Consider the following 9,095-nt stretch of genomic DNA (forward strand, 5'->3'; position numbering starts at 1 on the left):
ATCACAACAGTAGATGGCGATGTAAGAATGTATTCTTCATACATTTATGTAATAATAAGAACCCTTTCCCCAACACTATTAGAGGAGACGGAGTCTTTCACGGGCTTGCAGGGAAATTTTTCCGAGGAGCAGATTCTGAAGATGCCATAGGGCGTGTGCACCAACGACATCTTCGAGAAGCTGCGCCACGGGAGATTTCCAAACCCTTTCCTTCATCCATAGGAATGAAACTGTGCTTGGCTTGTTGATCTGCTTGGCAAGGCGTATCGATGCTCCTTTTATAGGCACGGCACCGCTTCTACTTTGTCTTGTTTTCTTCGACAGGGCGTCATGCGCTACATGCTTTATCTCATCGAGCAGTGCGTCCACCCACGCGTCCTTATCCTGCCGACATCTTTAGTCCCGGTTGCACCAACCAACCGTGACAAAAGGTTACCGACACATCCTTATCCTGCCGACAGCTTTAGTCCCGGTTGCACCCACCAGCCGTGACAAAAGGTTACCCGCAGTCTTTTGTCCCGGTTGGAGCCTCCACCCGGGATGAAAGTTTCGCGCGCCACTTCGTTCCCGCCTATTTTCTTCCCGCATTCCCGCCATTTTTCCACTATATATATGTAGGCTTGGACTCATATCTGCAAACCTCATCACTCTCTCCCATGGCTTCCACCGTATGTCTAACACCCCGGGAGGCGGAGGCGCTTTGCGCCTCGAACTACCCCTGCCCGCCCGGCTACCGCGTCCCGACCGGCTGGTTGCTGAGCGTCGGAGGCGTACCGGTCCCTCCTATCCCTGTAAGTGTGCCACGCGAGATGGCCATCACGAACCACTACTATTTCGAGCTCACGCCTGAGCAGCGGAGGAATCCCCAGTGGCATCCCGACTACAGCCCGACTTGGGACAGCTTCTTCATCAATCGGCGTGAGAGGGCGGTTGCCAGGTACGAGGAGGACGGCCCGCCTCCTTCGAACTTCAACGAGGCAGGCCGTCGGATGTGGTGGCGCGGTCGGACTCTCCAGAGCGTCATGGCCTATCGTGGCCCCCGCCTGCGCTACCCTCAATCCCAGCCCACGCGTGCTCACCCGCCGAGGTTCGACAACCGCGACCCTGATGCTAGCGATGATGACGTCGGTGACTATGATGACTACAGTGGCGACTATTATGGGGCTAGGCACGACTATGATTGAATGGCTGCAACATTCGAATCTGGCCATGTATCTTAATTTTCAGTTGAGCTCTGTACTTTAATTTCAGTTCAATCGTAATAAATTTCGTGTCAACCACTTTATTGAACAAAAACAACCGACAACGACTTTATAAACTAAAATTAAACTAATAGAACCGACAACGACTTAATTGAAATTACAATAAAATAGATAAATTACTAGTCTAGTCTCTACTCGTCGTCAGAGGTTGTCTCCGTCCAAATGTCATCCCACCGAGGGTCGTTTTCGGTCCAAGTTGTATTCGGGTTCTCGAGCTCGAAGGTGACGACGGCCCGACGGTGGCACCTGTTGGACCTGCGTTGTGCCCTAAGGTTTGCGAAGAACGCGTCGGTGTTGTCGACGTTGTTGGGGAACTGCGCCCTCCACTGGCGCATCAACTGCTCGTCCTGCTCGGCGATGACAATCCTGCGCTGCACCTGGCGGTGCCGGCGACGGTCCTCGTCGTCGACGAGGCACGGCGGTGGCGCGAGGAACTCCGCCTCCTCTAGCGATTCAACATCCGGGAAGTTCATGTCGCGCCGTGGCCGCCGAAAACGCCACGCCGCCGTGTCATAAGCGCGCGCCGCCAGCTTCGGCGTGTTGTACGTTCCGAGGGTGAGGCGGAAGCCACCGGCGCGTATCTCGGCGTAGAACCTACCGCTCGGACGCACTCGAACGCCACGGAAACCGGACGCCCCTCGACAACGTGGAGGCATCCCGGAGATGAATGAGCGGAGGAGGCGGTGGCGACGTGTGGTTGCGCCCGCACTCGTCGCTCTATATAGCGCACGCGGGGCATGGCACGTGTAAGTCACGGCTACACACGTCGCACGCCGGCAGCGACGGGGCGAGGCACGTGGAAGCGGCGGCGACACGTGGCGAGGCACGTGTAAGTCACGGCTACACACGTCGCACGCCGGCAGCGACGTGGCGAGGCACGTGGAAGCGGTGGCTACACGTCGCACGCCGGCGTCGGCGGGGCGAGGCACGTGGAAGCGGTGGCTACACGTCGCACGCCGGCGTCGGCGGGGCGAGGCACGTGGAAGCGGTGGCTACACGTCGCACGACGGCGTCGATGGGTAAGCGACACGTGTGGCACGACGGTGAAACGTTTGATATGATGCGAGATGCAAATAGTTATATGGATGTCATATTCATGTTCATTGGATTTTTCTGACAAATTTTCATATATAACACTTTTCTATTTGATTTACCATTTAAAAGTTATTGAAATAACACTTTTTATTAAGTTAAAGTAGATAAATAAGAAAAAAGAAAAAAACTGAGGCTGATCCGTGTCCAACGGCTCCATGCCGTTGGATTCAAAAGGCCGGAGCCGTTGGATGCAGACGCCGCGGATCAGCACCCAACCCCTTTTGTCGCGGGTCGTGCCACGACCCGCGATAAAAGACCCCCCCTTTTATCGCGGGTGGTGGCACCACCCGCGATAAAGGGGCCTTTATCGCGGGCCGAGCCACGACCCGCGACAAAAGGGGTTGGGTATAAATACCTAGCGCCGCGGGCGGAGCCCCCACCCGCGACACCCGGAGGAGCCCTAACGACGACTAGAGCGCCGCCAGGCTGCCAAATTCGCGCGCCGCGCCGCCGTCGTCCTCACCTCCGGCAGCCGCCCCCGCCACCCTCTGCGTCGCCCCTCGCCGCCGTGTGCGCCGCCCTCGCCGCCGTGTGCGCCGGCCCGCGCCACCCTCTACCGCGGCCCGCTCCACCCCCGCCGCCCTCGTGTTGCCACCCTCGATCCGCCACCCCGTGCCGCCGTCCGCCGGCCCGCGCCTCCGGCAGCCGCCACCTCGCGCCGCCCCCGCCACATCGCGGGTAGAAAACGCGTGAGCTAGCCGCGCTGGCGCCGGCCCGGCCGGCCATGTCTTTTTTTTCTTTTTTTAGTTAGTTGTTAGATTAGTAGTTAGTAATTAGTAGTTAGTTTTAGTAATTAGTTAATTGTATTTAGTTTTAGTAATTAGTAGTTAGTAATTAGTAGTTAGTAGTTAGTAATTAGTTAGTATTTAGTTGTTAGATTAGTTTAATTATATTGTATGTAGTTTTAGTAATTAGTAGTTAGTATTTTGTATTTTGTTAGTTAATTTAAGTTTTTGTAAGTATTTTGTATTTAGTTAGTTTTGTTAGTTATTTAGTTTTAATTTAGTATTTACTCCACGCCGCCGACGCCGGCCCTCTCCCTCTTGCAAACACGAACCCGACGCCGACACCGGCCCTCCCCCCTCTTCTCTCCCTCTCGCAAAAACCACCGACGCCGACCCTCTCCCTCTCGCAAACACCTCTCTCTCCCTCTCGCGAAAACCACCGACGCCGACCCTCTCCCTCTCGCAAACACCTCTCTCTCCCTCTCGCGAAAACCACCGACGCCGCAACTCCCCTCTTCTCTCCCTCTCGCAAACAACCGACGCCGCAAAAACCTCTATTTCTCTCCCCTCTCGCGAACCCCTCCCCCCCGATGCCGCAACTTCCCTCTCCTCTACCTCTCGCGAACAACCTCTTACTCACGTGAGCATTGTCGAGATCATCTACCTCACGCGCTCTCTTCTCCCTGCTCCACGCCGCCTTCCCCTCCTTGAGTTAGGGTTTGAGTTAGGGTTTGGTTAGTGTTTGATTAGGGTTAGGAACAGGGTTATATACATATGTACTTATCGATATAATTTTTTGCAGAAACAATGGATCCATTCGAAATCCGTCGAGACTTGGAACAGGAAGACTTTTTCGAGGACATAATCCACGAAGGTCCAGAAGCTGACGGCTCCGGAGCTGGAGAAGACCGCGGCTCCGGTGATGGAGAAGCCCGCGACTCCGGTGATGGAGAAGCCCGCGGCTCCGTTCATGGAGAAGCCGACGGCTCCGGTGATGGAGAAGCCGACGACTCCGGTGACGGAGAAGCCGACGGCTCCGGTCATGACGAGGTATACGATTAGTATAGAGGCATTAATGGAATTCTATATGTACATGTGTATATAAATTAACTGATTTTTATTCTCTTAGGCCTCCGAAGATAAGTTGGAGAAACGAGGCCCGGCAAAGAAATTGGGCAAAAAAGACCACTTCACCATTGAAGCTATATCACCGAAAGGCCAACCGGTGGCACCCGCGAGTGTTAGAGTGAAATTTAAGAATCAGTGCGGAGTTCTGGTTAGAGATCATCTCCCGATCACTATTAGAGAATGGAACAAGACCAAGAATGTGTCCGAAGATCAGGTGGCCGATAGGTACAAGAAACACTTTTTGACGACCTCATGTCACATTTCACTTTGCCAAATTTGGGATCGGACTCTGAGAATGCCAAGCAGAGGGCGCTAGTGAAGAAATGGGCTCTGCAGAAGATGGGGGAACTATTCCGGGCGTATAAGAACCGGTTATGGTCAGCTTATAAGGCCGAGAAGAAGCCTCCAGTATTCGAAAACTATCTAGCGAAGCAGGAGCATAACTGGGAAGAATTTGTGCAGTGCAAAGAATCAGAGGAGGCTGTGAACCTGTCAAAGAAAAACAAGAAGAATGCAAGCGAAAAGAAATATCACCATCATACGGGCCGAGGGGGCTACGAAGTAGCCATGCCTAAGTGGGATGCACAAGAGGCTGAGATGAAGCTGAATGGGATCACTCCAGAACCTGAGCGAGAAGGATGGGACACTAGGGCTCGAAATTGGTTCCTTGGGCATGGCTGTGAGTATGACATGAAGACAGGGAACCTTGTTGAAAGTGACAGCAAGGTTTGGGTACCCAGGGCAAAATGGATTGAAGTGACGGCTGCTATTAAAGCGGGAACACTGAAGTTTGCTCCCGATAGAGAGAAAGACTTGCTGACGCTTGTCCTCGGTAATCCTGAGAAGGGAGGACGAACAAGAGGCTACGGCCCTAGTGTTCCGTGGGCGCTTGGGTTTCCGAATGACGCGGAGACTTATAGAAGCCGAGCGAGAGCAAAACAACGCGAGTTGGAGGTGCAGAATGACCGGATGGCTGAGTTCCAACGGCAACTAGACCAGCAGAAGCGGGAGATTCAGCAGCAGCGGGAGATTGATGAACTTAAAGGACATCGCCAGCCAGATAATACCGCCGGCATATCTCAGCGACGAGACAGCAGCGTGGCCGACTCGGAGGCCCCGCCAACACGGATGATGATAGATGCCGGTCCTGGCGACCCCTTGGATGGAATCAAGGAGCAAACACCTTGTGATCTCCATGAGGTGTTCAGGAAGGTGTCTGTTAAGGTGGCGGTCGGCTATGTCTTACCGGCATTTGGACCTGAAGGTGAGCCGGCAACATGGCATGGCAATCAGATTCCAGCTGGCTATGCTCGTGTCGGGGTGGATTCAGTTGTACCGATGTGGGAGACAGTGGAGCTCCAAATCCCTGGAGGTGATGGGGGGCTTACACTCAGAGAGGTGCTGGGAGAAATCATTCTCTGGGAAAAGAAGAACATCAGGCTGCCAGGCTGGGTAGCCCCTAGTACCAGTCGTCCCAGCAGGTCACCATCACCTCCTCCAGGTGATCGCCGGCCACCATCACCTCCTCCTACTGATCACATGTCGCCACCATCACCCCATGGGTACGACGTCGACCACGACATCTGTAGTCCATCTCCATCTCCAGCGCCGCCGCCTCCGCCCACTAAGACTCGGAATGCACCCAGCCGGAAGCGTTTCAAGAGTCCTGTCCGCAAGATGTCGCCCCTCCCAAAAGTACCAAAGGTTCCTCCCCCCCGTCCTTACGATCGTACTGAGGAGCAAAATGATGCCATTGTTAAGAAATACAATTATGATTTTTTTTCATAAGCCAAAACCTCCAGCGCCAGAGCCATACACAGAGAAGCAAATAGAACATGCTACTAGTTTTCTGAACACACCATCGCAGTATGACTTACACGAGAAGAAGGATGACTATACACGCACTCTTGCGAAGGAAATTGACAAGAAGAAGGATGAAAAGGCTAAGGAGAAGGACATTGCTGGCACGAGAAAATCATCAGCTAGAAGTGCAGCCGAGAAAAAGTCAAGTTCAACAAGTGCACCCCTCAAGGCCAAGCAAACGACAAAAGGCAAAAAGAGAAAGGAAGTTCCCCTCCTCGGAGATCAGCCCAAACAATCGATCCCAGCACTCAAAGTGTTTAATGTTCCCAAGGTGTACCTGGAACATGGTGGTGGTGTCAATATGGATGAAGCTGCAACTCTAGCGGCTCAATGTGGAGTTACCGTGGAGGAATTGTTTGGTGCCGCAGATGCTGCACTACCCACTGCTGATATAGCTCCTAAATTTGTCTACGGGGCCGACTTGGTCAGCAGAGAGCGGTTGCATAAACTGCCAACACATATGCGGAATTTGCATCAGTGGTACCTTGATGCATGCAAGGAGAACATAAGGTACATCCTGGCGAGTATACCAGTTGAATATTACTACCGAAAGGAGGAGATCCATATTGAGATGAATGAAGTCTGGCAGTTATTCAATTTAGAAGCCCTTGACAAATCTCTCATGAGTTGCTATTGCTTGTAAGTTGTTAACTACATATAAGTTCATTTTCATTCAGTTCATGTTCGTTTTCATTGCATATACTCATTATATCTTATGTGTTCTCTTATGCAGACTGAAGATCAGTGAATGCAAAAGTAATAATATTATCAATATTGGGTTTGTTGACCCAGATAAAATACATGTTGAAACGGTAAAGCATAATGCCTCAGACACGGGGGGAAACCTACTAAGGTTTTTGGGGGAGCAATTTTTCTGTGATTCAATATTGTTTCCTTACAACTACGAGTGAGAGTCTTAATGATATTTTATGCACATTCAATTTTTCTTACTCGATGTTAAGTGTAATTCCTGACGTATATACATAACATGTGCAGCTTCCACTGGATTCTACTAGACATTCAACCTGATAAGGGAATAGTTGAAGTAAGAGACCCACTGAGTAGAGGCGTGGATGGGTTCCGCGACTTGCAGAAGTTGCTCCAAGTGTAATTTCCTTCATCGCCGCGCTTTATCTTTCGTGAGATATCAATTAATTATCCACTCATTCAATCATTCTTTTGCCTAGCAGGGCTTGGAGAGCTTTGAAGAAACATCATAAGGACATTACCTTGGCAGAGAAGCTAACAGTTACTCCTGTACCGTGCCCCCAGCAGCCACAAGGGACGAATCTATGTGGATACTACGTTTGCAAGTCCATTCGCATGTTAACCACTGAGAATCAGAACAATAATAAATTCGACGTGAGCAATAACATTCACAACTTTATTTATTATCGTCAATATTTCGTTATCAAAATTGATATAGTCATACTCATCTCATTTTCGTATATAGGTCGACTACATGCGGGACATACTCCAACCAAAGGAACACCTAATAGGAATCGCCGAGGAACTAGCGGGACTTTTGGTTAGAGAAGTATTAAACAACAAAGGCTTGTTTAGTCCAAATGGATGCTCTATCTCCAAATAGACGGTCGTTAGTACCGCTTGTCTGTCGATCGTGAGCTCCATGTATATATATATGTAAGGAAAGAATATGTAAGGGGAATCGACTTGTGCTTCCATATTTGTTTGATCGATCTATATATATATATAATGAATGAACGTGTATAACTTCTAGTAGCGTACAAATATATGCAACTTTTATTTTCGAATGGAAAAAATGAAATAAAAGGGGGGCGGTAGCGGCGGGGGGGGGGGGGGTGCTGCACCCCTCAAACCCTAAAGCAGCAGGGTTGTGCGCGCGCCACGTAGAGGGCCTTTTGTCGCGGGTGGTATTACCACCCGCGACAAAAGGACCTGTCCCCTGCGTGCCCCGCGCCTGCCACGTGGTGGACCTTATGTCGCGGGTCGTAATCGACCTGCGACAAAAAGGGGACCCTTTTATCGCGCCTCCCTTGTCGCGGCTGGCCGCCCGCGACAAAAGGCCCTTACCACCCGCGACATTAGGCCTGTTTTTCACTAGTGCAGCCCTCGAAGGCCATGCATGATCGGCGACTATTAGGCCAAGGAACACGAAAAGGAAGATCTCGGCGATGAGCAGAAGAGAAATAGCTACATTAGGCAATCACCATGTCTGCAAAGGCGCGCGGCGACGAGATATCCGTCGATGCTTTAATCAGTCCCACTGTGCCATCGACAAACTAATGCATACAGCTACATGTATATTTGTTATGTCCAATCGTTCACCTCAAGCACCCACTTGACTCCGCGTCGCCAATCCTCCTCGATGCCTCTAGGTACTCTCTCTATATCTCTCGACTCAAGATCCTGGCATATCATTAGCTCAATTTCTGAGTTCATTGCTTTTTGTTGTATCTCTCTGCCATATGGCTACACATGAAAAAGGCGTCGTATCTTATGAAACCACGTCCTTCGTGCACCCCTGCATCCGAAGATCTTCCGCCCGTCCCGTCTTAATTCCATGTAGTTTTGCAGTTAACCGCCCGCATCTAGCCAATGCATTTTGCAAAGTACCCTTGAATCGCGTCCCACCCAACCAGCCCTTTGTCTTATCCCTAAACAACACGGCAACGGCGGCGAGCTCCACAATCGTGCTTGCCGTCGTCGGAACGTCCGGCGTCCGCGCCCACTTACAGGCCTATTTGGACGGCCCCGAAGCGATTTTCAATGACCTATACAGGCCCCTTACGCGCATGTTCTCCTCGCCGGTCTATGGCGCCGAGGCCGCCGGCGGCCGCAGCCTCCGCACTGTCGCTGTCTTCTGGTGCCCCACGACGCCGGCCTTGTACAGACTCGCGTGGACTGCGAGCACACAAGGGCTTGGGAGATTGGCCAGCTACGATAGAATTTTGCTTCTGTGATAGCTTTGGGAGATTGACCAGCTACAACTGAAGATTCCTTGTTCTTGTTTACTGTATCTTGTACTTGCTGATTGGCT

Source organism: Lolium perenne, chromosome 7 (genome assembly GCF_019359855.2).
Source record: "Lolium perenne isolate Kyuss_39 chromosome 7, Kyuss_2.0, whole genome shotgun sequence".
In the NCBI taxonomy this organism is placed as follows: Eukaryota; Viridiplantae; Streptophyta; class Magnoliopsida; order Poales; family Poaceae; genus Lolium; species Lolium perenne.